At 35.8% G+C, this 27,886-nt stretch overlaps 1 protein-coding gene and 1 long non-coding RNA gene across 2 annotated transcripts in view; one reads left to right on the plus strand and one right to left on the minus strand.

The window, feature by feature from the left end:
* The window catches only part of lsamp (limbic system associated membrane protein), a 723,288-nt gene that overhangs the window by 77,870 nt on the left and 617,532 nt on the right, over positions 1-27,886 (plus strand). The gene's annotated exons all lie outside the window — the stretch shown is intronic.
* On the minus strand, positions 4,245-27,145 carry LOC103148129 (uncharacterized). The gene is made up of 2 exons (XR_477319.2): positions 26,818-27,145; positions 4,245-4,588 (listed from the first exon to the last, which is right to left on the minus strand). It is a non-coding gene; the product is annotated as an uncharacterized LOC103148129 (long non-coding RNA).

The raw sequence follows: 27,886 nt of genomic DNA on the forward strand, positions 1-27,886 counted from the left end.
TAGGTATGTTAGAGACATTTCATTACCACATTTAGTGAAAGGGTGAAAACACTCATCCCTACAATGTATGAAAAGGATGTAAATATGAAAAAAAAAAAAATTAGAGCAGGGAATTCTGGTTTCATCATAGGAAACATTAAATAAGCTAAAGTCGGTGTTAGCAGGTCAAAACTTATACAATTAAGATAAAGATTAGAAATTGATTAGAAATCTTTGATCAGTGCATTTCTATTCATGATATACTGTGATGATTAAAAGTATCAACATATCAAAGCTCAGGCCTGCACTGAGCATTGGAGCATTCTTTCATCATTCTGCTGTTTTTAAGTCTTTCTAAGCTTTGCACTAATACTGTCTATAAAGGAGCTACACCTGAGAATTGACAAACAAACAGGGTTCACAACTGAAACAGAGCAATATGACCTGCTACTAAGCAACAGACAAAATGCTGACCAAGTGGAAGATTTCTGGTTTCATTTTCAGTCTGTATTTTTTATTTTTTTCTTTTAAGCTGGAAAGCCTCTGAGCCTCAGTTCAGCTACAATAAATAGTTGATGTCCAAACAAAGGGTCATGGACTCTGGGTCAAGTACAGCTCGTGCACTGTGACCCCACCTTACTGTGGTTGCTTTCATCAATAAAAAAAAATATATCTGACCCTGAAGCATTGAGTAGAATGTATTTTTTTTTCATCATCATAGACAGCACTATGTATACATTAACTCTTTGAAAGTTAGAAAATAGCATTATGTCATGGACAGCACATATCAGTATACTTCAGTCTTCTGGCAGATTATAACTAGTGAAATATTATATTAAGGGATTATTGACTTCAAACAAGCTTCTTTTCAGTGTCTTAAGGCATTTGCACTAAAAAGTAGATCAAAAATACTGGGTAAGATTGTATATTTTTATTGTGAACTATTTTTGTTTATGCCCTTCAAATGTTAATACCGGCAGTGATGTCCCCTCTCACTTATTCTTCTGTGTGATGCTGGTCTGTGCCAGTTGTTCCAACCTCTCCCTAGTTCCCACTAAAGCCATTAGCTTTCAGCCATTTGATTAGATGCTACCACCGATTCACAAATGAAATGAGTCAAGAATAGCATTATCTGATCAGATCTGCCAACTCCCTAATAAGAAGTTAGCACAGAAAAAAGAGAGACTAGAGGAAATATTGGGAGGAGATGAAACAGCCCAACATGAAATGTACGCATAGTTACCAAGCACCTAACATGTTTTGGTTTCTGACACAAAGATTGTAACCGCTTTTATAGCATAACTAATATATAGTTATGCTATACTTTGATAAAAGTAGATGCATCTTCATATGGCATAGAGTAAGTAACAACAGCCACTGTTCATTTATTAGTGGGTGACGGATAGTAGGTAAAAACTGAATGTTTCAAAAACAAAATGAGTGGTATTGGGCTCTAAATATTCTGTAAGATGAACACAAATGCTACATATTTCTATAGACAGACAATTACTTCCGCAAGTGAAAGAGACCAACCTGCTGGGAGCGATACATGAACACTCTTTTGTGGTCTACACAAATGAATCATAACTAAAATGAGTAGAAACATTGCTAAAATTTGGTGCAATGCTCATATTATGTCCATCAAAAATGGAAAATGAATACTACAATCTTTTTGTCCTTTGAATACTTGAATACTGTTCAGCTGCTTGGTTGGGTGCTTCAAAATAAAATCTGGATAACTGCAGACAGTTCAAATTAAAGCTGCAAGATTAGCACTTGGCTGTCACTTCAGTTCTAATGTTAATTTCATGCATCAATGCTTGTCATGGAGTAAAGTCAGTGACAGACTAACATGCACTTTGTATTTTGCCCTTGCAGAAAATCTGTAATTTACATGAACTCTTTCGCCTCTTCTCAGTTGCTACCTGCCTATAATAGACATGATTTTATTATTAGACAAGCCTCTGTCGTTACTTTTGTACTACCTCTGCCTAGAAGTAATGCCAAAAATACCCAGCAATGTATCGAGCCATTTCATACTGGAAATTACATTAATTATTGATCAGAAACATTTAGAAAGAATCTTGAAAATGTGTAATGTATTTTGAAAAATGATTTAATTGAATGGATGTGTTGATTTAATCATATAGTGTAGACTGATGCTGTTTGAAGGTTTTATTTCCTTGAAATTGTTGATTGTTGATTTACATTTTTTTTATATATATACATATTATATATTAGAATATATAATATATATTAAATGTGCATTGCTTTTGCAGTGAGAAGTAAACAAAAAGAATACAAATTCAAAAGGAAAATTAGTCTGATTTGACAGACATACTGCGACAGACTGTCCAGGGTGACCCCGCCTCTCGCCCGGAACGTTAGCTGGAGATGGGCACCAGCAACCCTCCCGACCCCACCAAGGAACAAGGGACAGAAAATGGATGGATGGACATGGAATCATTCGAAAATGTGACAAAAAAATGTATTCAATTACTGGTCACTAATTAAAACAGGGTTACTCTTCACTTGAACTCTGCTGATATATATGTAATTATCTTTCTTTGTTCATTCTCCTTCACAATTGGGTGTAAGTAATGTGTTTCTTAGTGTAATGATGGCTGTTCCAGAATCAACAAGGGAGCCATTCCAGACTAATCAATATCAATCATGGATTCTAAACCTCAAGATTGAAACTGGGATTCGAAGCCTGTAAGAGTGGGTTGTGACAGATAATCTCAGCTATACAGCTGAAGATCAATGAAACATAATAGGCCAAAGGAGCATAGCTGTTCTCTCCTACATGTTTGTTTGTAAGGTCAGGATTATTAGCACCCCCTGACGAAATTACATAAATCTCTTAATATTTCCTTGGAAATGACCATAATAAAAACTGTTCATCTTCATACTGCTTCCAAAAAAGCAGAGAATAAGTCTAGAAATAGCCTTTATTGTTGTACAGAGGGTAAATTCAGTAAAAGTCACCACATATAGCTTAGTGATGTGCTGAATTGCAACAAGAAAACTGAAAGCCCCTTTTTTGTCCTTTAGCCCAGGTAAGACGCTTCTCAACTTGTCTCTGATTCAGGAGTGGCTTTAAATGGGGAATGTGACATTTGTACCCTATTGTAGGATTTGTCTTTGCTTAGCACTGTGTTGGTCAAGTTATAGTTATTGATTACTTTTCAACAAAGTAAGTTGGTAACTGAGTTACTTATATTATAAAAGTAATGAATTACCAAGGAAAGTAACTAGTGTGTTACTTTAAAAAAAAAAGTTAAATATTTAAAAGCATTTTGGATCCCCTCTTTACTAGAACTTTCTCTTTGCCTCATTCCGCGATCTGCAGCTGTAGGTTCTACTCTCGTTTCGTCTTAAGTGTTTGTGTGTGATCACTGTGGTTCACTGCCTGTGTGTGAACACCTGCTCAAGTCTCCCTCTGATTGCATTACAATGACTGCTTTAGTCTTCCTCAGCCAATCAGCAGCACATGTGAGATTAGAATCTACATGATATATCCTTTCTACTTTCTTAAATGAGTGACAGTAAACTTTTTCTCTATATTCTATTATGCACTTGCATGTGGTACTACACTTTTCAATGGGAACAACAACCTGCTCATCAATTCTAAAATTTCAACTGTTGAATACCAATCTGTCCCTTTCCCTTACATAAAAAAAAGACTTAAAATGATGGAAGCACCTGGAATATAAAGTAAACAAGAAGTCTGACTGCATAACCTGGGAGTATTTTTGTGGATTTGTTAATGGCTGATGTCTTTGTATGTTGGTTCAATATTTCCACATAATGTCCTTTCCTCGAGACGCCATCTGTTTTGAGAAGTGCACCAGTCTGTCCTGCAGCAAAACACCCACACAACCTGCTGCTAGCCCCATACTTCACAGTTGGGATGTTGTTCTCAGGCTTGAAAGTTTCACCCTTTTTCGTCCAAATGCAACAATGGTCAATATGGCCAAGCACTTTCATTTTAGTTTTTTTTAAAACGGCACGTCTCAAAAAATGAAAGCCTTTCTCCTACGGTGGTTGTGCAAGTTGTAATCTTGTTTTCTATGTGGGTTTTGGGTAATAGTTTCTTCCTCTGAATGATCTTCCAGCCCATTCCGATGACATAAACTAAAATGTGTTTTCTTTTCTTACTCTTGTGTGTGCAACAGGGAAACTACAGGAAGCCAGTGAAGCTCGTAAAGAGTTGGTGTGATGTGGCCAAATTCACGAGCTGTGTTGCCTAGTTCATGTGATTATTTGCTCGCATGGTCATTTATTAATGTCTTATACACATGTAGTAAATAATTTGGATACATATCTGTCTATTCACCAAACACATGTATGAGCAAAGCGTTTACTTTTTTTTTTTCTCTCCATATTACCAACACCCCTATCTTCATGAGCTGATTGGCTGGAAGGTAGAGTGAACTTCAGTCAGTCCAGCTGTATCTCCTCCAATTTTAGGTTGTGATGAATTTGAAAGGCTGCCTCTTGTTATTGTCAGCTTGGCAGAGCTCTTGGTCTGCCTCTGAACTGGGCCCAGCAGGCTGTGTTGTGGTGTCCAGTTGGGAGCTCTGGGAAGTTCAAAGGCAGCCTCACACTGATGCAGAAAAATGAGGAAGAAAAAAAGTCATGGGAATCAATGTGTGATTACATGAATGGGAAAATAAAGAGTAATCCATTCAATCATATTCCAACTGAAACTGCTTTAAAGCTGGCATTTTGTCTGTGCTGTGTAACTCTGTCTGAAAGATGGTGCAACAAGAATTTGATCTCAACTCTTAATTGCGTGATTCTAGTTTATGGTCTTAAATATTCAGCAAACGCTTTCACTCTAATCTTTTCCCAACAAGAGTTCAGGCCCCTCCCGAGACAGATCATGTTCAATTTTGATTTATTAAGACAAAAGATCAGGAAAAATCCAGAGAAGAAAAAGTTATGCAAACATTTTTTCCTGCCAGACCTCAAGTATATTGTCAAGATTATACCAGAATGTGGCTTATCTGTTTTTATTGAGGCATACCTTAACTGATATGTGAGACAGGATAGTCAATTTATGTAATGTTGAACAGGATAGTTTGAAATTAACATGGGCTTCTGAATACATCTCAACAACGGCTATTGTAACTACATTTCATTGCCTAATTAAACTGCCAAGTTGCACAGTTATATACAGCATCCTGTTCAATGAAAGCTGCCCTAGCAAAATAATATATTGCCAATAAAATGTCTTGTCTTTCAGGAAAAGAAAAGGTTTTCTGTTGTGCCTAATGTTTAAAACATTCAACTCAAACACAATTTCAGAAGTATTACACCAGCAATAAAAAGGGATAGCTGTTGAATGTAATTTTGCCATTTTATGAGCTTCTTTGTTGTTGAATTCAACATGTTTAATATGATTCATTTCAGCTTAATTCTTACGGATTAAAAAAAAAAAAGCATAAAACAAAGAAACAATGCTTCCATTTGATTCAAGAAGTAAAGAATTTCACACAAGTCCACTATTTTTTGCTTTCATTGAGCATATAATACTCAATATGATATTTTATGGATGATGCATTTTACCTCCACCCGTGGTTCATCAAATATAGGTAAAATGATGTGGTGCAGACTGAGCTTTGTGGGGGTTTGAGTGTTTTCTATGTGCAGCTTGTGTTTTGTGACGTTGGCACATTTGCATCCAGTCATATTTACTTCAGCGGTATAAGCAACTAGATTCTTCATACTCTTCTCATATCAGACTGTTTTAACTCTGACGAGTCTCCGCCAGCTTGTGTTTTCTCATGCCATGTGGTGACAGCCATATTGGCTGGTTTGTGTTTGGTTTGTGTTTGTGTGATGAACTGCAGTCATGAGATTCAGTTGGTCCTGGTGATCGAATGGCTCATAACATAAACTCAAACACTGTGATTTAGGCTGTGCAGACATTACTTTCTGATTTCAAGCTTCTGTAGTTCTGGTACAATGGATGTTCCAGCATCACGATCGATTTTGGCATCAGTTTAGAAGCAGCTTGCGATTATTCATGGAAAACAGTCAGATTTTTATTTTGTTTTTTTTTTCCACTCTGCTGTGACTTTTTAAATTATGGTCAAGCAGAGAATTTAATCCTGCCCAACAGCGTGCTCATACATAACAAGCTTGTGTAAAAAAGCAAATAATTGTTCTGTTATTGAGTTAAGCTACTAACAAAGTAGTGAAATGCGATGAAGGGGAGAAAAACTCAAACTGTTCGATATGGATTATGTCTAAAACGTTTATCTGAGACAATAAGTTCTATATGGTCTTAAGGAAAAGGCTAGTGTTAAAATGATAACCAATAGATGACATTTCAGTCTTGAATGTAGTGATGGCAGATTCTACTGTCCATTTCTCTACTGATTCACATTTGCAATGCTGGGTGGTTGTTGCTGTTTAGTTTTTGTTCAGTTAAATTAGGGACTAACCAAACCCCATAGAATGCCTGTGGAAAGTAGTCAGGCATGTTGTACTTTTATTGTACATCTGTCATCATGGTGAAGGTAAAACAAAATGCTAACACTACTTTTTTCCATCTTTTTTCTTTACAAATGTCCACCAGTAAATATCATGGTACCCAGGTTTTATTTAAACAGAAGAGGCTCACTGAAGTTGGTGGGTAAAGGCCTGTCAGGTGCCATTTCATAAAGATTTTGTTTTCTTCTGCACTAAGGATTAACTAAAGGATTTACGTTTTTTATTCCGGTACTTATCAAGTTAAATTACCTCATTAGGAAAACAGAAATTGTCATATTTTTGGACACAAATAAATTTTCTTATATTTACTTAAATTTACATTTTGTCAGACATTTTCAGATGGGGCAGAATTGTTAACTTTACACCTAAGAGAGGAAAAAGATCTGTTGAAATATTTGGAATTTTATTCATCCATAGGCAGACAAATGTAGTTTTTCATCACCTATGGTTTGAGTTATGTTTGCTGTCAGACTACATTCTGTATGCAGAACTACTTAAATTATTAATGGAACATAAATAGAAAAAATGTGGCACACACTTTTTAATATCATGGACATTACCGTGCATTTTCTACACTTCATTATTTCTAAACAGTAACATCTTCAGTTTAGTTTACATTTAAAAAGAGTTTCTGTGGCATTCAAACTGCTTAGACCCCTTGAAAGCAAAAAGGCTTTTTGTCTTTGAAGGTAGCAGGATTTTAATGCTGCACAATCAACGCTTCTTGTGACGCTCACTGCAGAGGTTGGATGTAGTATTTGTAGTTCAGTATCCATAAGGCAGCTTATCCTGACAGACGGGCTGAAAAGACAATAAATCTATTTTTAAAGGTTTGTCCTTCAGTGCCACAATCTTACAGAATTGAAGACAAACGTTAGACTCACAGAAGAAAAAAAAGAAAAACCTAAACTAGACGGCCCTGATGGATTCCAACATTTGTGGTACAACAAGGAGATCTCAGTAGAGATGTTTTCAACATGGAGCAGTAGAGGAGAGGAGGTGCCATTCTGGCTTCCCGGAATAGAACAATGGAGCTATTAAATATTCAAGAGCTTTAACCATGGTGGACGATGTTAAGTTGTTGCTGCTGGCATCGTCTTTGCTGACGGTACCCATCTGTGTGGTTGAGATTGAGTCTTTGAACAAGACAAGATGCAGTTCATACAGAACTCCGTTCGTGAAATTGTCACTTTTTGTTTGAAAACCCCATATTGACAATGAGTGCATCTGCTTTCATTTTAAGTGCAGCAACATAAACTGAAGGTTCACCCCATAGCTATCAAAACATGGAGATCAGTCTAATTCTAAAGTATTAAGTCTGCAACCATTTTGTCAGTTGTGCAGCAGTCAGCTGTAGAATGCCACCTGCACAGGGAGAGAGAGCAGCTGGGGTTTTGCAACAGAGACGAGCCAAAGGGTGGAGCTCTGTTTGTTCCAACCTTACTCTCAGACATACAAGCTTGTCTAAGCAAGCTTGTAGAGGAGATGCAGTGATGTATAACTCAAAACACAAGACACAGTATGAGATGAAACAAGATTTTACTTTTAAGAAAAATTCAAAGATCAAATGTATTCTTCTAAAAGATCTCAATTTGTTTTTTTTTTTTTTTTGTTTTTTTTTGTCATAATCTCAACAACTAATATCTTTGTTTTTATGAATGCCTTTTATCACTTCAAGTGCTAGCACAGCGCTTCAGCAGTAAATTTACCATTTCCCAGCTGCTATCAGTACCATGCACTGTGACAGTGATGTGACTGTCATCATAATCACAATTGATGGCTTTTCCCTGACATCAAGTCATCAGTAGTTATAGTGATGTTTTGTTGCTCCTTCAGCGTCTGAACAATTTTCTCTGCTTACATGGTTTTTGTTTTGTCTGTCACTGTGTTGCCATTTATTGTTCCTACTGGAAACCCAAAATACTGTCAACCAAAAATGATTTAAGAGAAGCTGGGGCATCCTTTATTACGGCTTCATCAGGCAAAGCCATCTTGACAGCAACTGTCTTGTGTTTGTGTGATAGCAGTCAACTCAACAACAAATATTATGGTGTTGTAGTATATCAGATCTCAAATAACAATATTTTGTCATTTGAGATCTGATATACTACAGATGTATATCTGTAGTATATCAGATCTCAAATAGATATTGTCATTTGGGATTAATTAACGTGATGATTTTGATGGCAGAATACAAAAAAATATGTATTTTTGATGAGAAAAATTAGTTGCACTAATTTTGTGTCCATTTTATGCTTTTGTTTCCCAGAAGCTAGGTGAATATGCGAATAGGAGCAGCTTAATTATTATGAATTAAACTAAGGTTTATGTAAGCACATATTGTTGAAAGTATTATAAAATGGCGTAATTTCCAAGATAAGAAATTTACCAACTGACCTATGACATCTTGCCTAAATATAAAACTAAATGGTGGATGAATTCTGTTTTTTTTTGTTTGTTTTTTTTTTCTGTAACAGTAACATTCAAAAATTAAATGCATACAAATTGTTATAGACAATAAACGCCAATTTATTTAAAACTTAAGTTTACCAGACTGCACGTTCTGTGCCAAAGAAGGACCAGAAGCATCGCCTTCCTTGACACGCATAGCTGATTAATATATCTTTGTTCCGTTATGAAATAATTATCTCTCAAGGGCATAAAAATTCAAATCTAATCTCAAGTTTTAAAAGACTTGAAGAGAAACGTGAAGAGAGCTTTGTAGTGTTTCTGCTTTCCATAAGTAGAAATCAAGTGGAGTTGCTTTTTCAAAAATGAATACACTCTAATCTCACCAATGTCAAACTATTGGAAATTGTTATTACCTGGAGCCACAGAGGTTGCTCACAGCTGTCCTGCCAGAATGAACTGATGCTCTGATCTGTCACCTCTCGGGATGGAGAAGAGAATCAGAATTAGGATTACTTTCTCTAAGAGACAACAGATCTGTATTGTTGGCTTATCTGCCAAGTAGTGTCACGTCTTCTGAGGTGTAGAGGGCATTCATGAATATCTTTAAATCTGTTTGGCATCTTCTGCTTTTCACAAAGTAACCTGCTGGCACAGTAGCATCTTGACTACTGAAAGAAGGAGGCTTTATAAACCTGAAGGCCAGCTCTGTTTGGAATGCTTCCGCTTACTCAGTGCAGGTCATTAGAGACGAAACAAACCAAGAAAAGCTATCAAGCATGACAAGGTGCTGGTGCCGGAAAGCTCCTCCAGTGACAGGCCACTGCAGCCTAAGTCATGAAAGAGCGTTATCACAGACAATGTGTGGCTGCAGCTGTCAGACTTAATAATGATCAGCATATCTTCCAATATAAAAAAATGCTTAAAAAATACCAGGTTTCATTGTTTAAATTAGGACATTATTGCAAATGTTACCCGTCAATATACAGAGACGGTCTGAAAAGTTTTACGTTGTCACTGTAGTGTAACGTAAAACTTAAAAGCATCTTTATTTAGACGTTCTAATTAGATCTATTACCAATTTACAAGTTGTGTTAGTGTAAAATTAATGCATGAGTGTGTTTCGACTTTAGTCTCACTGTGATCTTGATGCGAGTCTGTGGTGAATATTTCCAACAAAAAACATCACAAATTAGTGTGATTTTTTGTGTGTGTCTGTGTATGCGTGTGTGCGTGTGCGTGTGTGTGTGTGTGTGTTTTGGAGGTTACTTCCTCAATAAAATGACTAATATCTGGTGTAAAGAGACTTGTCAAACTTGTTCCATTTTTTGCAAAAGCATGTTTACTTGAAAGAAAAGACATTACCGCACTGTTTTACAAAAAAAATGCTTCAGTGCTCTGATAAAAAATTGCTTCGTGTGGCACTTTTACTCAATGGCACTTATGCTCTTCTTAAGAAAAAGGTTGCCTCTCAGGAAAGGAAAACATGGATGCAAGCCATTTGGCATACATCACACAATAAGCTGATAAAAGCTTCAAATGATAAATGGTAACTAACTTGCATTTGTAAAACACTTTAGCAAGTCAGAGGACCTCAAAGCACTTTGTACTACAATGAGTCACCCGTTTGTAAACAAATTCATATTCTGGTGAGAATATGAATTTGTTGAATATGAAAGCAGCCTTGGGGCAGACTAACAGAAGTGAAGCTCCAATGACCACCACAAGTGTCTTGCTCAAAGGATACAATGACTGAAAAAGACAGAGCGATCAATACAAATGATTATTGAAACTAAAGTAGATCAGAGTGATAGCAACCATAGCCGCTGGTTGTGAGATTAAGTATCTTAAACTGAGCATAAAAACAACCTGAGCCTATCAAATCATGCTAAAGAGGACTTTAGAAGAGAGGGCCACAAACGTACAGTGGTATGAGAAAGTGTCTGTCATATTTCCTATTTTATATATTTGTCACTAGTGATGGGCAGTGACTTGTTAGAAGTAGTGTTACAGTAATCAGACTTTTTCTTTTTTTTTATCAAGTAACGAGTAAAGCAAAGGATTTTAATTGCAAAAAAGTAATGGATTACTGTTGTTTTGTTTGTGATCGTGTCACGGGATTCTCACATCTCATTACCACTGAGCGTGCAACAACAGTGGTTACAGGCAGGAGTGTAGACCAACAACATTAGTGCAGCAGGACTTGGAAAAGTACCAACATTATTGTAACTCGGTGACAAAAACATTAGCATCCATGTGTACGCTCTGTGTGGGAAGAAAACGTATCGACAGACTCCACTTCAAATCCCGTAAGACGCAGAAACTCCCAATTCTGCCCCATTGACTTGATAATTCCACCGCGCAAAACACGGACAGCCCCTCTCTTGTTAAACTGGTGAAAATAGATTTTTTTTAAAACTCATTACTACATTCAACATTATTTGAGTGCTTTCCATTACACCAGATATCATGGGTATTACCTGTGTGTGCAGAGAGAATTGATATTTTCCTGTTACTCTCATTAGCTTTAAGTTAGCTGGTAACCTAGTCTGGGTGTTTTGTGCCTCTTGTCCATTGATCACTGGAGATGGGCACCAGCCTCCCACCACAACTGAAAAGGATTAAACAAGATTAAGGAAAGAAAAGGAACGGATGGATGGGCAATTTAGTTCTCAGCTACAGTAGTAAGCAGAGTATGAATACATCTTTTTTGCTGCTGTGGTTGTTCACTCTCAGCATTCATACTGGGTGGTTTTCTGCATGAAATCTTGTAGAAACTATAATTTGAGTTCTTTAATAAATAGTAAAATGTAAAACTAGCCAGGTTATTTCAACCTGCATGGAAAACTTAAGATACTGTCAAAAACCAAACTAAACAGTTCTATTTATAGTTTTATAATGCATGGTGATGTATTGCTAAAAAGAGGCTATTGCACCTCTGCCTGAGCCTGATGTCACAAAAAAAAAAAAAAAAAATAGGCTGATGAGTTAAAAATATATTCACAAGCTAACTTTAAAATAGCCAACCATACGTTATTAAAAACGTGATGGGCGACATGCTGTCAGTGTGGACGTCTGCCTGTAACCCGGCTTTGTCTGCTTCAGGTTTTGAAGTGTCTTGGATGATGAGCTCCAAAAGAGTTGAAGCACCCATTTTGTCTGTCCTCTTTTATGTTGGTTCTGTTGGTTTCAAGACAGGTGTGAATGCTATCACCTTTTTTAATGATATCCAAGCCCCATTCTTATTGAGAATGGGGCTTGTGATCCATCTTCCATGTTTTTTTTTTTTCTACTTTTTTTTCTTTTAATTTTAATGGCATCCTCCATTTATCAGAATCACAGCTGAGCTGGTGTGAAGCCACGTTAAATGTTTAATTATAAGGCAAGACGTTTCAAATTAAACTAAGCGACCTGCGCTTTGTACTTATTTTTTTTAAGTAATTCATTAGATATTTTCAAGTGGTGTAATTTCAAATGCATGGGAACAGACAAACTGAAGGTACTCAGAGATTGTTTTATGCAGACACACATAAAATATGTGCTGAATTATACCACTTAACTTATTGCTTCAGTTATGATATATCAAGTTTTCTGACCTATAACTTTCCTACTCCTGTTTATCTGTTTTTTTGTTTGTTTGTTTTTTTCAAATGTAAAAAGTCAGTATAACCTTGAGTGTCAGGGAAGACGAAACTGGCTACTTATTTATTCAGACTGTGTCATGCACTAATGCCTGTCACAGACAATTGACCACTTAGAACAGAAAATGCCAGCTGACAAACAGCTCAGGATTACACTGCTGTGTCATTGTATATCAAGTTTTACTTAATTTGTATTATCATGTGTCCAAGTTAATGTATAGACTGTCTGTGAGGGATGAGGCAATCAGAATAACAATGTGAACCACAGTATGAATACTGTGGCTTTTGTTGTTGAACAAAAAAATATATAGCACATATATCAGTGAGTATTGTATTAATGGTTAGCTTTAGTTGTTTTGGGACTCTCTTATATCTATGTAATAAAAACTGAATAAATAATAAATTAGCTGGATTTAATTTTATTTCTTCTTTTTCCTCCACCATCAATGTTGTTGAATGCTTGCCTCAGCCTCCATGGAGGCAGAAAATGCATTGGCAACATGCACATGTAGAGACACCATAAACAATCATGTTGTGTTTTCTTCTTTTTAAATGCATTTGCTGGGCTCAAAGAAGACAGAAGTGTGACAGAAACTACCAGGCTTGAGAAGGCGCAGATTAAGACTAGTGTGTTTATCATCAAAAAGATTTTTAAAAAGTTATCCGTTCCACTTGAAATGATTGCATAGATTAAACAAACATAGATTAAAATAAATCTAGATTTGAAATATGATTCTGCCTTTCCCAGGTAAACATTATCTAACAAACTCAGACTGAAAATATTTCAGAAGTGGTTCTGCATGCATCTTACATTGGCGTATTCATGATTTATACCACTGATGGCTTAATTCCAGCCATGAGTGTGCAAAATGAAAGTCTCCACAGACATACGGGTCCATCAACAAGGTGTGAGCAAGTTACAGGTATCGATGTGCTTATTATCAGCAACGTTGGATGCTGAAAAGGCAAGTCAAGTTTTTGTATAACACATTTGAACAAGAAGGCAGTTCAAGGTTAAAAAAAAAAAGAAGAACCAATTAAGAAACAAGCAACAAACATTACATAAGATACTGCAGGCACCCCTGATCACCACATAAAGATTTTGGGTCTGATCAGTAGTTTCTAGCTGTAGTGTGATAACTGTATAGCTATGATATCTCATGCTCTTACTTGTTATAATCTGAGGCGAGGGAGCATGATATTAAGTTAGAGGCGCCCCAGGATTGAACCTTGGGGTATCCAGCCTGTGACTTCTGTCCGCTCTGATGAGAAAGTACCTGACACATAGTGCATTGTACATTTTGCCAAGGCAGCCTTAGTACTGATGTGAGCTCAGAAACCAGACTGAAAGACATCAAATCAGTTGGTCATTGTTAAAAAGCTGTTTAGTTTTTGGAACACATCTTTTCCAATAACAGAAAAGAGGAAAAAATGAGTGTGGGAAAGAGCCAGCAGCCGAAGCGTTCATAGCAGGGCAGAAGAGGACAAAAACCAGTGATTGATTACAGCAGCAGTCACGCCACATGATCAGAAACCGTTTGATATTTGTCCTAAGTCGTCTTGAGTCTTGAGATCTCTAACTCAGCAGTCGGTGTGTCTATTATGCTGAATGATTACAGTCCACAGCTCGTGCTTATCTTTGAGGACCAAGCATTTTGACCAAAGCAGCGGAAAATCTCACAGTGTGAAACCAGCTTAAGATAGCACAGAAATCATCCAAGCATCAGGGCTAAGCCATTCTGGCATTCGTATCAAATTTATGCACTCAAACACATATTGATCTGCACATGAAGATAACCAGATAACCCAGTTTCCAGTTTGTTTGTTCTTCCTTACCACCTAAAACTACTTCAGATGTCCAATTAGGCTTCTGAATCACATGATAGGACACTTTGTATTAGTGTCCTATCTATGCGAGAGCGTGAAGAATCTCCCCACAGAAGAACATCTGACACTCTGAGTATCATTTTAATCAGTCACAATTTGAGCTCCTCTCTTTAACCTCCATTTGCCTTCTTGTCCTTTTCTTTCTTCCTTGTTTTTCGCTTAAAATGTAAATTCAATTCAGAGATGTAGTGCTTTCAAAGAGCACTTTCTTAATCATAATATCTTATGTTTGCCCTCTTCTGGTTGTTTAGTCTGCATTACTGATTCTTGCCAAAGCAGCTATATTGATGTTTATTTAATTTAGTGATTTAAACATTTTTTTTGTGAAGGAGAAATATAAAATCTGATGAGATTTGCAATAAATTTTAAAGATTCATCAAGACCTCAAGGGTTTTTGTCTGCAACCGTCTGTGGGTCAAAGCTTTCACACAGTTCACAAGGTCACTTGAGGCAATGACACTATTGCAAAATCTGATTTTATCCTTACAACTGTTTTTGTCCTTTTAGTTAGAAATTGATTTTCCTTATCTATGTAGTTTTTTTCTTTTTATTTAAATGATTTTGAATGTTTATTTTTTTTATAACATAATATTCATATATTCAGAGGCCTTGCAGTACATAAGTCTTTTTTTTTTTTTTTTTTCTTTTTTTAAAGGTTTTCTTTGTGTTTTCTAAAGTGTGCAGACTTTGGACTAGTCACAGCTTTTGGCTTCAAGCATTTGTTTTCTCATTTGGACTGTGTTCCAGCACTACTTGTTTATTTTATAAAGTTGGTGCCAACACTGTTTTCACAATCAGAAGTGACAATGAAAGAATCATTCTCTATTCTTTAATCAAATTGCTCAGAATAATCGGATGCAAACACTTTCTACATCCAGCAATCTAAGCATCTATTTTCCCAGTTTCCTTCCAGGATTAAAGCCAAAACTGAAAGTGATTTATTTTAATCAGTAAGATCTGCACCACTTAAATCCATTCAATTTCAGTACTAAGCCATACTGCATTCTTTTTGTCATCTATTTAAGTAAACGTCAATCAAGAATCATAAAATAATAAAAGACCATAACTACAAAAAGATGCTTGACCCCAACTACAAATTTATTTGATTATAGTTTATTTCCTGTGAGTCTTCCTTCTTTTTTTCAATGTGAATTAGCTGTATTTTTATCTTCTGGTTTGGAATGAATCAACTATGAAGCTATCCATCACTGTTAAAAAAATAAATAAATAAAAGATGCATATGCAGAGTTTGCATACAAGCTTTTCAGAAAAATGGAGAGTTATTCCCTCTAGGCTGGAGATATAGACATTGAAACTTCTCAGTTACATGCCTTTAGTAAGCCACAGACCCACCAGTGGATGGGATGGGAAAGTTTACTATGCCAGAACCTATTCCTCCTTCCCTTTTTCACATCATCTCTTTTTGGAAACCCAAAACCCATCTTAAGTGAGCATAATTTTTTTTTTTTTTTTTTGCAAAATTGAATGAATTTTGAATTTTGCCGTTTCTTCATCCAATTTGAATGCAAGTACCAAAAACGTTGATGGAAACTAAGTCAGTGATTGTACATAGTTCTAGGTTTCAGTGCTCCATGTCTTGTGGTTAGATGTTGTAATTAGAGCTTATATGAAATCAGCAAAGGAACATTTTGTCGATCCTGACATACACAAGATATTTATAGCAATGATTCATATATGCATACATGCAAGCTGCATTTTTCAGAAAAAAAGTTATCCTAGACTGAGTTCTGTAATTTTTCCATAAGTTTTTTTTTTTGGACAAATGACCGATTGTGATGTTGGCAGCAGAATTTTACGAATCTGAGCAAAGTTTATCACTGAACCCTATGGAATGCCTTTGTCTCATTGTCTCTCCCAAAAACATTTAAAGCAAAGCCTTTTATACTCTCTGTACAGGAGTCATAGCTTGCCAGGAACCCAGATGATCAATATTGTGTTGATTTATTCTACTTTGCTAAAGTCCTACAGATCAACACTATAATTAGAGCGATTTAAAGGCTAGATGGAATCACAGTACAGTTTGATGCAGTGTGCTTGAATCATTCTGGTTAAACATTGCTGACATTAAATTTGAATTCAGTATATCTTGAAAATAAATTAAAAACTTAAAACATTGATTTTGTAAATATTCATGTATTTAGATTGAAAAAAGGATATTTAAATTGTATAATTTATTTAGGCAAAACGATCGAAAAAGTACATCCAATGGAAGCACATAATATCAACCTGCCATTCAGGCATAATTACATAACCCCACCATATATTATATTTCTATTCAACTTATTTCTAGTATTTTGTTCAATGAGCAGTAACAAAATAAAACAAAAAAAACAGAATTTGGTGTCAGAAAGGCCTGAGTAGCCACAGAGAACATGGGAAATCTGCAGACGTCATGCAGACCCCAGACCTGAACTCCTGGATGTTCCACCATGCAGCCCCGTTTATTAGATGCCACAGCCGAATAAAGAAAATGCTGCAAACCTGTTGAAAAATGAACTTAGATTGAGGCAAAATTCATTTGTCACTTTTCAAGACGGAGGAAAGCAGTTTGTTAATAGCTCAAGGAGACATCATTTTTGTCTCTAAATAAATAAAACATGAGCCATGTTAGCTGGAACTGGAATAGTAGCGTTATCTTTCTGGCCTGATGTTGAGGTTAAATGTTGCTGTTGGATGTAAAACAGACTCACCATCTGCAGCCCAGAGGTAATAAAGCTTTTAGGCATCAATTAGAGATTATTTTGGCTACAGGTGGCTTAACATCCATTGCTGGCTGACAGATGGCAACAAAAACCCCAAAAATCATTTGATACCAGACCAGTTAGGAGGACTGATTTTTAGTCCCCCCTACCCCCCTTCTTATTGTTTGTTTATGAATGTTTGCCCCATCTGTCTGCACAACCTTTACATTGCAATTTTCTTCATATTTTGCATTTAAAATGTCAACTACTTGTATTTGAGAAATGACTGCTTTGGACATTTTCTGGAGTGTCAGGAAACAAAACAATTAACACAAAACAAAACAATCACATTCATGTGAACAAAAAGGAAGAAAAGTAGATTGTGGATCCTGATGTTTGTTAATTATCTGTTTAAATGTAAGTCAGTGCATCATAAAACTGCAATTTTTTTTTTTTTAGCTTTACTCAGCATGTTCTCTAGATGAGCCAAAATTCTGTCTCATCTCAGCTGGATCATGAATATTTAATTTGATGAAAATATTCAAATCTCCTGCCATCATTTGGCTTTGAATTTGTTAATGTCATAATTACTTTGCTCATCCTTAGTGAGAGGAGCAACAAAAACATATATCAACACAAAGCAAACAGGTCTGAGTCAGTACTTTTTCACAAAGGTTTAGTCATATCAGTCATGAAATGAATTCAAATTTTGATGAATACAAGTTGTGTTTTTTTGATGCCAGAAACAAATAAACAAAGCAAAGCAGATAAAACTATTGTAGTTTATTTTAGCACAAATTGTCAATACTTGCTTGCTTTGAAGGGTGGCAGCGTTTGAACATCAATACTTCAAACAACAAATTTTTCTTAACATGCACAATATACACCATCTTAGCACTAGCGCAGAAGCTAACAGTCTTCCTTATTACCGCTGTAGGGGGTACAGCCAATCAATGCCAAAGAAAATAAATGGTTAATGGCATGTGCCTAGATTTTTCCATTTCAAAAAGTGCATTTACTTTTGGTTATTTTATGTATTGTATGCTCCATTAAAAAAACAAAAAAACAAAAAAAAAAACAGCAAATACAAAAAATTTGCCAGAAACACTTGAGAGTTAAGTTGCACAGAAAAATCTGCAAATAGGTTAGTCAGTGAATACTGGACCACGACTGGGTAGGGATTCACTGTATCACCCCTACATACAGCATAATTGATGTTGTGTTAAGATTTTGTAATATATATTGTTTGTGGTCATTAAAGTAGTATACATATAATTATTTTTTTTATCAAAGTGATGTTACAATCTAATCTCTTAATGTTGCTACTTAAAATAAACTGGTGCATATAAAACAACTGACAAAAAAAACAAACAAACAAAAAAAGAAACAAACAGACGAAACCAGTGGTGAGGCATATAAGTGGAAATGCCATAAGAAAATAAAAGAGAAAACAAGATGAGGTGGTTGTGGAAATGAGTGTTGCTTTCAAAGAAAGAAGCCTGCATGGACAAGAAAAACGAGATGAAGACAATCACTGAGGGAGTGAGGTGAAGATAGCAAATCTCAAGAGGGAGATTGTCTGAGAGGGGAGGGATGTGTGTGTTCTCAGTGTGTGTCACTGCTGTAGCCTGTGTGGATCTGACTGACAACACAAGTTGATATTGAGCTTGTGCAGGTGAAAGGGCCGCCTTGATGCCTCCCACAGGGACAAAGACCCGATGCTCCAGGAAGACGAAATAAACTTGTAAAGAGGATGACCGAAATGCTCAGAGCTTTGGTTCAATAAGACGTCCTCACATGTGTCTAAAAGTAGTTGACATTAAAACCAGTCATAAAGTTGCTATTGTAATAATGATCAATATTGTTTTCTATTATAAGCACGTGTATTTTTCCTTCCATACTTCTTCACATAACTGTAATGTTCAACAAAGGTTTATCAAGCTTGTGGGAAAACCAGATTTTCAGTCAGAACAAAGTGAAATCTAGTGATCAGTTATGGGAGTTGCACCTTAAAGCAGCTGAAATCCAATCCTTTAGGTCGACTATTATGACTGGTACAATGCAAAAGAGAAAATAAGTATGAACACAGTAACATATGGTCCATAATATCCATTAAAAAAATAATAATTGTGCTATCCTCTCTCTCCAATTATAAGTGATCTTCCCTCATAAATCTTTGTAGTAGTTTTTTTTTTTTTTCTTTTAGACCAAGTAATCATTAAGAAGCTCATTCGCTCATACAATATATGTGATTAGCTGCTTTGTTGATGTTATTGTTTTGCTCTCTAATTGCTAAAATGGTTGAGGAGCAACAAGACAAATGAGCTGTGAGCTGAGAAGTGAAAGTAGTTTAAAGTGGTAGTGGCTGTGCAAGTAGTTGAAGTGTTAATGAGTGATTCATTAGAGCAATCAAAAATCTTTATTAAAGCTTTTTTTTTTTGCTAATTAGTTTTGGTGATCATGTTTTTCTGAGCAGTATCACATTTGCTTTAAAGCTCCTTTTAAATTGCACAGAAAAACTAAAGACATTCAGGTCTGTGAAGTGTGACCGTTCAAGTGCTTCGCTGTGATTAGTTATTGATTCCTTTATCTTTTCATATTTTTGTCCCACTTTGAATAGGTCTTGATTGTTTCAGACCAGAAGCATCCAAATATAACCTTTTCTTCCCGGCGGTGATCCAGCTTTTTAAAACTTGAGATAAATACTGTCCTTATCCTTGCTCATTTTTACTTCTTCAGTGCACCACTCAGCTGTACATGTCGAAGTAAATCCATAGAAAAAAACACAAAGAAAACATTTTTCACGTTTTTGGCTGGTTAGCTTAATGCCTAATTGGTATTTGGTAAACAGACAAAAAAAGAAAACGGCTTAAAATCAAAACATGCATTATATAAAAGAAATCAACACACTGTCTCTTGAACAGAAACCAGCCATTCATCTTGCTGTCGCACCTATAACTGAATGCATTTTTCATAATGAGTTGCTAAGGCAGCTACTGAACCAAGTACGGCCGCGTTTATTACCAAAAACTCTCCTTTCTTTCAATCTCAAAGTTGATAAAGAAGCAAAATCTACCACTTCTTATCGGTAATTGGAAAACAATGAGTTGAGAAGGGAAAAGAGCTTGATAGAATGGAGAATAAAAGGAGAAAATAACAGATAGTAGTGGAAATTGATTTTGAACAAGTGCTTTTATACTACAAAGCTCTACATCTGAGGAGAAAATGATCCCTTTGAATAAGAAGAGAGGTGGAAATGTGGCTTAGACCTGATAAAAAGATGCCAGAGGGAAGAGGAGATAGAGACAATGGTGTGAGAAAGGGTGATAAAGTGTGATTGAAGAGAATGAGAGAGGAAGCAAAGCAGAGTTTAAAAAAGAAATCTGTAAGGAAAAGAGGATTGTGAATGGGATATGAAGAGGGGCAATAGCTCTGTGCCCTATATCCTCAGGTATACATTACCGACACAGATAAACCTGAAGTATCTCTTTTCTATTTTTATGATCTCATATGTCACTGTCACGTTACAAACTAAACCTTTGTCAGTCAAAGGTACAGGGGTAAGCCAAACTGATCACCTGCTTGTTTTCAGTTGTCATGTTCTGTTTTAAAAACTGATGTCAGAAGTAAAAACTCATCTTTTGAAAGCGCTGACATTTCCTCCAGCTTTTGGATTTCAAGAACTCATTCCCTGTCCAGTTGTGTTGCATTAGGTAGGTCAAGCGACTAAATAAAAATAAAGAAAATATTCAAAATTACGCACAGTAACACCTTATCAGTCTATCGCACTGCAGTTTCAACTCATTTATGTGCTACATTAATTCTAGAGACACATAAAGTGGGAGTGGTGGTGACTCACAAAATACAAGCCAGAAAGGTCTGTTGAACAGAGTCAGTATAATCCCATCATGGCCGCTGATCTGTATCTACAGCAGAACGGGCAGAGATAAGCATATAATTTAGTTCTGCTAAAGTTTGCATAATGACAGAAGCACAGAAAGGAAGTTGGGTTTCAGAGATTTGAACAGAGCTCAGTAAGTGACTCCCTTTATGTAATGTTTTAGCCCACCGAGCGGGAAAATGGCAGCCAAAGCATCAATTTCACAGTTCATAAGATATTCCTTTATCACTTTTGTACTAAGGATCATCAGATGCAGACAGAAGCTTGCGGAGATACTTTGACCTACTGATAAGAACGCATGAGACCATTTTTTAAGTCTACATGTTGAATGGGATGTATATTACTAAGGTGGTGTGGTAATTCTTATTGGTCAGTGAGCTAGATGATTGAAAAAAATTAGGAGACTGAAATTTTGATATAAAAAAAAATATTTAATGTGAAATAATTAGTTAGGGACTGTACTTTAACAAGAGATTAAAAGCTTTATTTCATAAAATTGTGTCATGTAACCAGAATCATTTTCTTCTCATTTCAGTCAGTGTGCATTGCCTTAGACATATGTGTCCCCATCTAAACTCTGAACTTAAACTACAACTCTGATTTAACAGCTGTTCAATCCTAATATATAAATCGATTTACCAGTTAGCAGCTAAAATACATGCATACATGATGGCTGGCCCTTCTGGGAGGAAAGAATAAACTGAAAATCTTATTCACCACAGTGTCCATTCCTAAATAATGCATTTTCAACTACATGACAGACAACAGTGAAGCAGAAACATTTTCCACTGTGACCCAGCAGTTTTTTTTTTCTTTTTTTTTTGTAGACAAAATAAGAAGAGTAAATGTTGGCATTCCCCCCTTCAATACAAATGTCAGAGGCAGAAAAAGGGTAGAAAGAATTGATATTCTTCAAGCTCTGACACTTTCATGAGCCAATGTAGAAAATGCTGGGGATCTGAAGAAAACACGCTTCTCGAAGGTGAAAACCAAATGAAACATGACATCTAAAGTAGGAGAGAAATAGGTAAGAAGATTTTAATATGTTGAGAAGGCAGAGTTGCCTCCCTGCTTGGAAAAGACAATAGCATGATGCAGTATTCCCTTCACTATTGCTCTCCACCTTCATTTATTATCTCAACCAGAATATCACAATGCCTCTTCACCCATGGAGACGATGACTGCTATGTGATTACTCACAGATTTAAGGTGTCATAGTCAATAAGAATAGCTAAATATCTAAGAAAAGAGGCACGTCCCGTACTTTCAAGGATTTGCCAGTCAGAAATAGAATACAGCTGCGATTTAAGGTAGTGTGAGATTGATTCTTATTTTCATTCGTAATCTACATGGAATTTTAAACTTTAAGACCTGGTTCACAATAAATCTTTAACATTCTCGATGGAAATCACCCACTCTGTCGTACTATACGTGAAATAATTTTGGGGAAATTTCTTAATAACTTGCAGGAAAACTATCGTTTGAAAATCCTAATTAATTTTACAGAAGTCACAGCCAGGAGGAACCACAGTCTGTTGCTGTCACCCAAGGATAGAAACGGTAGATTGTACTAAGATAAATCTTGCAGGAGAGTTGTGAACAGTTATGCTATAACTGCACACAGACATCTGAAAACTGTTTTTTTTTTTTTTCCAGCAGCACTTTTGATTCATAATCTTTTCACTCTTTGAGGATGCTTTATTTTAAAAAAATGCCATAAAATGAGTTTTGTTGGAGCTTTCTCTCTGTACAACTTTCATTATACAAAGTCTGCAAATATGTTTATCTTTGTCCATGCTGCTCTTAGTTACAGATCAACAGCCATGATAAGATTAGATCTACTCTGTGTTCAAAAGATTTTTCTTGCTTTATTCTTTTTCTCTTGTAAGTTGTCGCATCTGTGTCCATAAAATGAATGCAATTATAAATGAGCAGAGCAGTGGAATAAGCATCATTATTGTGAGTAATATTCCCACAAGAACTTTTATCCATGGTGGCTTGGTCTACACTTTCACATGGACGCATCAAACAGAACAAAAGTCTTTTCTAATGTTGAAAAGACTATAAATATTTTACATAAAAAGACAGTAGCCTAATCGAAAATTTTGCAGTGTGACTGATTTTTGTCAGTTTTGTTATGTGGGTAGTTTAGTCATGTGAATGAGCCCATTCTCATTTCACAAGGTAATTTTCTACTTTGAATTGTTCAGTGTTTCTATTCAGGCTTAACAGGGTTCAAACACTTTGTCAGAGTGAGGACATGAGGCCTTGTGAGGAGTGTTTGTCTGATGGTGAAAATGACTGCAAAGTACTTTTCGTCTTCCTCTCATTCCATAGAAAGCCCTTTCATATTCACTCAAACCTCCACATGGAACTTTTTGGAGGACACAGGTTCAAGTGAAGAGCTTTGTCACTCTGCCTGGTGGTTTGTTTTGATCTGAGAGACTGAAAGAACCTGTGGTTCAGCACTGCTATGATGACCCACTATGCTATCATAACTTGTTCAACTTATGCAGTTATGATAATTTGCACAAAACAAACCTCAGCACTGATAAACAAATTCTTATTTTATCTTATCTCTTTTATAAGTGATAGAGTTCATATTTATTGTATTTGAATATTTACCTCTCAATTTGAAAGCATTAGCCAGAAATGATTCAAAGAACATTTCCATAAATTTTCTGGTGTTACTAGTTTTCTGAATGTTGCTTATGGCTTTTTCTACTTTATTTCTTTCATACGGACATGTGGTTTATTATATTTCAATGCTGTTTGAATGAATAGGATTTTTTTTTGCCTCATTATATTTTATCTTTAGTATACTTTCTCCTCTTTTTATCATTTCACCCACCTTTCTTTTAGCAACTGCTCATTTAAATCCCTTCTTTTTTAACTATTGTTGAGAACATATAGTTTAATCATTTATTAAAATGGTAACAATGTACACTTCAAAAGAGAGTAAAATCATTTAAAAAAAACAGAAATGTTAGTATCCTACATCAAGTGAAGTTTTTGTCTTTTGTTGACTTTGTAGGGACGGTTTTGAGTTCATACAAAGTCAAATAGTTGTAGTTCACCCGCTGACTCCTAAAAGAGGCAGGGTGGCCATTAAACCACAAATGTATAAGAGCCAGTCTCCAAAATGTGTTTTAATTAGATGAAGCTGCAATTTTTAAAGCAATGTTAAGAAATAGATCATTTTTACTTGAGAGATTAAACAACAGAACAGAGACGGGGGTTAAAATATATAGAGGTTAGGACAAAAAAATAAGACCTGAAAACAAGGGCAGATGGACATGCACTGCTCAGAAAAACACAAAAATTATGACTTAATGCAAACAGCAGGAGATATGTCATGCTGTGCCATCCCAACAGGCTGAAGGGAGCATCGACTGTTAATCATAGGGACACCGTCCATGTGTTTGTGTAAATCCTCTGATCTGCCGCCTACAGAACAAAAACATCTCTTACTGTGTTTGTTTGCATGCTGGGACATGGAGGTACTTTGCTAAAGACTTTTGTTCTTAGTCTCCAGACTGTTTGAAAGAAATGTTTGATTTTGTTTTTTGAGCCATCTAAGACTTCAGCCAAGTTTTAGATTACAACCCGTTAATGGATAGTTCAGGCTTCCTATAGTGTTTAATAGTCAAAAAAATTAGACCAGATATGTGTTAGGATGCCCTTGCATTGCTGTAAACAGAGGACCACCTGCTACTGCAGGGTAAATCAGAGGAATTGGAGGCTTTCAGCTAAGAGTGATTTCTCAGTTTTTGACAGGTTGCAAAGTAAAAGTGGTTGTTACTCTCCCTAAGCTCCAAAATGGTGTTTTATAGTTGTTCTCTGAATGCTGTTTATCACAGTTTTTCATGAGAAACATTCAAGTCTTTTTTGTAAGGCTCAATGAATGCAAGCTACCACTGGGTTTAATATGAGTATGTTTTTGCCCAGCTCCTCTGGGCGGTGTGTCTCACTTCTACTCAGTCATTATATGTTTTAAGTTCTGATCTCCCTTCACTTTGAAAAAGACATCTTGGAGACTTTTATTTTTTTCTTACCTTTGTGATAGTGTGCATCACATAGTGGGGTCACTTGGAGTGGGGTCATACAAGGAATAAGTGTTTTGCTTGTTGCTTAACTATTTTAAGTGAAATACATTTAAATACACGTACAAAAAAATTTAATTTAACAAGTACCATCTCCTACAGTCTACCAGTCATGTTATTTAGAGGTGGTTGTTCAAATCCATGAGCTGCTTTCATTTCTCCCACTGAAATAAGGATTCCCTTAAAGGTGGACAGTCATAGGGAATCTATGGTAGACCAAAGATGGAACAATTACAAAAGAAACAAGGGATTGTCTAAAAGGAGACTACTAAACTTAGAAAGAAAAGAAACAGAAATTAGGAAGTGAGAACAATAGAGCAGAGAAGACCGGGAAACTACAAATTTAAAAAAAAAAAAAAAACAGTTTCTGGACTTCAATGTTTTAAATAAAACATTCGACTTTAATTGGTTCGGTGACGTGGAAACTTGAGATAATTAATCATAATTCTATTATGAAATTAAATATGACTTTCTGACTTTTAATGAGAAACTATGTGGGTACACTATTCCTTTTTTTATTTCTCTCCTTCTTTGCCCACACATCCTCTTTTTATTCAGCTGGAGTAGAGCTCACTACCTCTCCTGAATTTTAAAGTACTGAGAGATTTGTTCAGTCTTCATGTGCATCACTTAACTTTTTAACTGGGTATAATGGTGAATGATGTTGATTTGTATATTCTTTTTTAAACTCTTTCTCTTGCTTTTACTAATTTCTTACAAAACTGTCTTGATAATCATTGATAAGTACCCTACCCTATGTGTGTAACCCTATATGAATGACTACAGTCACTGTGCTTGCTGGTGAAGTGTCATATGGCTGGTAGAGCCATGCAGAGACAAGATGAAGAGTCTATCTTTGATCTGTCACTCTGGAATTCAGTGACTTATTTCTGCTTCCACTTTCAGAGTCGTCCTAATCCTCCACAGAGCAGTAACTCATCTACACACAGACGCTTGTGAGTGTGTTAGGCTTTTACCTATGGAAACTCTTTGGGAACAATTATCTCACACATAACGCCCGATTCTTTATGAAATCTCATATAACGTGGGTGTAGATGACACTATGTACAGCACTGAAAAAGGATTGCTGGAAAATTGCTCAAAAATAATATCTCTGAGGCAGGAGGGGTATACATTTTTTTCAATACAAATATCAAGAAAGATGCCGTCTGTTGAAAGTGATGCCCTTATTAATATTCTATATAAAATGATGTAAATATGTGAAAGAATTTATCAGTATTATTCAGAGGGATAAAACATCCCTCTGAATAATACAGGTGTCAACCTGTGTTATTCAGAGGGATGTTTTATCTTAGGGGATGCGAGAACACTGACATGCAACAACCTTTTTTGTATTTAGTTGAATTAAACTACTATTTCAGCATTGACACTTGTTGCAGAAAATGTTGCTGTGAGATATAAAGGTTGATGTTTGCCAGCTCTTAAAGAAACACTCTCTAAGAGAGTCACAGGGAAACAAAACTAACATTGTTTCTTTTTACCACAGATTATTTATTTAAAAAAAAAAAAAAAGAAATACAAAGCAGTGATCTGACAACAGTTGAACACAATAGTTCAAGTGACTGACCACCTGTCCATTCTGTTTTTTTCTTTAGTCTTTTTTTTTTTTTTTTGCATACTCTTATCTGTTGTCCAAGCAATTCATGCAGCTACGGGAACATCAATCCCACCTCAAAGTCTCTGGCTGTAGTCCAAGTCACAAAGATGGCGGAGGGACCTTCCAGTCTCCGTAAACTCCACTATCCTGCTCAGAAATCAGCAGTGCAAAAAAAAAAAAAAGAAAAAAAAAAGTGAAATCACTGAACAGAATGATCACCATCCAGCTGAACATAAACAGGACTCTAACCAACTACACACCTGTTTTGTGTAGTTGCAATGGGAAAGAAAACAAAAACAAAAAACAAACGTATACTTGCTCTGAAAGTTACTCCTCCTATGTTGAACTACACAGCAGGGGTGTGGGTCTAGTGCTCTCATTTGGATAAATAAACCTAACAAATACAAAACTTATAGACAGATTTATAGACAGATCAATAGTCTTTATGCTGGATGTGCTTGTCACTTACATAATCAATAAATGTGGAAGAGTTACAGTGCTAGTGCTGAAACATATCAATTGTTGCATGTTTTTGTTGTTGTTTTTTATGAAATACTGGATTTGATCATCCTTTGTTACCAAGAGATCAGAGTAAGTTTGTTATTATTACAATGATGGAACTAGAGCAATAATTTATTATAAAAGCACATATTTTAATGTGGAGACACAAATATGTCTTAATATTTTTAAGGCTACAATGTCTTTCTTTAGCATGTTAAATATATCGAGCGCTGTGCTCAATCTTCTCTTTGCCACCAACGCGGCAGCGCCCCTGGCGGTTGTGTGTGGAATTGCACGGATTAACTGAAATAACACTAAAGAACTTATTACAACGAGAAATTTAAGATACAAAATGGAAAATTATGTTGGGATGCCTATTTTCTTAATTATTGTTTTTATTTACCTATAACTTGTTTTTCACCCCTCTACATTAGTATTTATTTTCACTTACACAGTGCCTTAACTTCAGTGTAGCAATGTTGTCTTTGTTAGCAGGAGGGATATTTACAACATAGAGTGAAAGTATTAAATGGAAACTCTTGCAAAAATTCCTTACCCTGAATAGCTAATTTTGATGTCTTACTCCTGACCTTTATGTCTCATTAAGTGCATGTGCCTTGTACCTTGCAGCTAGTGAAAAT

This window comes from Poecilia formosa, unplaced genomic scaffold (assembly GCF_000485575.1).
Source record: "Poecilia formosa unplaced genomic scaffold, Poecilia_formosa-5.1.2 Scaffold198, whole genome shotgun sequence".
In the NCBI taxonomy this organism is placed as follows: Eukaryota; Metazoa; Chordata; class Actinopteri; order Cyprinodontiformes; family Poeciliidae; genus Poecilia; species Poecilia formosa.